The sequence below is a fragment of the Bos indicus genome, chromosome 21 (assembly GCF_029378745.1).
Source record: "Bos indicus isolate NIAB-ARS_2022 breed Sahiwal x Tharparkar chromosome 21, NIAB-ARS_B.indTharparkar_mat_pri_1.0, whole genome shotgun sequence".
In the NCBI taxonomy this organism is placed as follows: domain Eukaryota; kingdom Metazoa; phylum Chordata; class Mammalia; order Artiodactyla; family Bovidae; genus Bos; species Bos indicus.
In genome coordinates this window covers 24,104,392-24,105,625 of record NC_091780.1, presented here as the reverse complement: position 1 = coordinate 24,105,625, position 1,234 = coordinate 24,104,392, and the positions used below count along the sequence as shown (strand labels likewise).

General features: G+C 43.7%; 1 non-coding gene across 1 annotated transcript; it reads left to right on the top strand.

Moving 5' to 3' along the window:
- Positions 1 to 811: 811 nt before the first annotated feature.
- TRNAS-GGA (transfer RNA serine (anticodon GGA)) lies at positions 812 to 883 on the top strand. The gene has a single exon. It is a non-coding gene; the product is annotated as a tRNA-Ser (tRNA).
- Positions 884 to 1,234: the final 351 nt, after the last annotated feature.

Genomic DNA, 1,234 nt, shown 5'->3' with positions numbered 1-1,234 from the left:
AGAAGGGGACCACAGAGGATGAGATGGTTGGATGGCATCATTGACTCAATGGACATGAGTTTGAGCAAGCTCCAGGAGTTGGTGATGGACAAGGAAGTCTGGTGTGCTGCAGTCCATGGGGTCACAAAGAGTCAGACACGATTGAGTTACTGAACTGAACTGAAGGATTCTGAGCTATGAAGACAGCATTGTGGCTAACTTTAAAAAAAAAAAAAAGCATTGGAGAAACTAAGAAAGCAGGGAGATTTCCCTGAAGTCACGAATGACGTGCCAGAAAGCTGTGACTGGAAGCATGTTTCTAGACATCTGTTTAGTGCTCTTTACACTGTCACCTGTGCTGTGATTAGAACTCTGTTTTCCTCTCCTCTCAGTTTTATTCATTGCTAGCATGTGTCTGGCAGCTGGTCTCTTTTTAGGTTTATAAGAATCACTTGACTTCTGGTGTTTAACACCCACGCAGTATACTGAAGACATGGTTGAGTGTGGAAAGGACAAAAAATATTATCTTTCAGGTAAATGTGGAGGACAAAAACAGGGGCACGTAGGTTCAGCTTCTGATTGTCCCTCTTAGTTAATCAGCCACCCATCCATTCATTCATCCATCCCTCCATCATCCATCCATCCATCAGACATTGGCATCAGTGACGTCTTCCTGGCTTCTGGTTTGACAACCATGTAGAAAGTGGAGCCACCATTTATGTATTTAATTTATCTGCTTGTTTTTGATTGTGGTAAATGCCACAGAAGATAACATTTACATAACATAATGGCTTTAAGTGCACAATTCACTAGTGTTGACTATATCTATGCTTCCCTGGTGGCTCAGAGGTTAAAGTGTCTGCCTGGAATGCAGGAGACCCAGGTTTGATCCCTGGGTTGGGAAGATTCCCCTGGAGAAGGAAATGGCAACCCACTCCAGTACTCTTGCCTGGAGAATCCCATGGAGGGAGGAACCTGGTAGGCTACACTCCATGGGGTTGCAAAGAGTCAGACACGACTGAGAAACTTCACTTTCACTAGATCTCTAGAATGTTTTTATCTTGCAAAACCTAAACTTTGTCCCCACAAAACAACCACTCCCTTACTTGCCTCTCCCAGCCCCTAGCACCCACAGTCCTACTCTGGGTCTCTATGAATTTGACTGCATTATATATAAGCAGAATCATATGATATTTATCTCTTTGTTGTTGTTGTTCAGTTGATCCATTATGTCCAACTCTGCTTCCCCACGGAC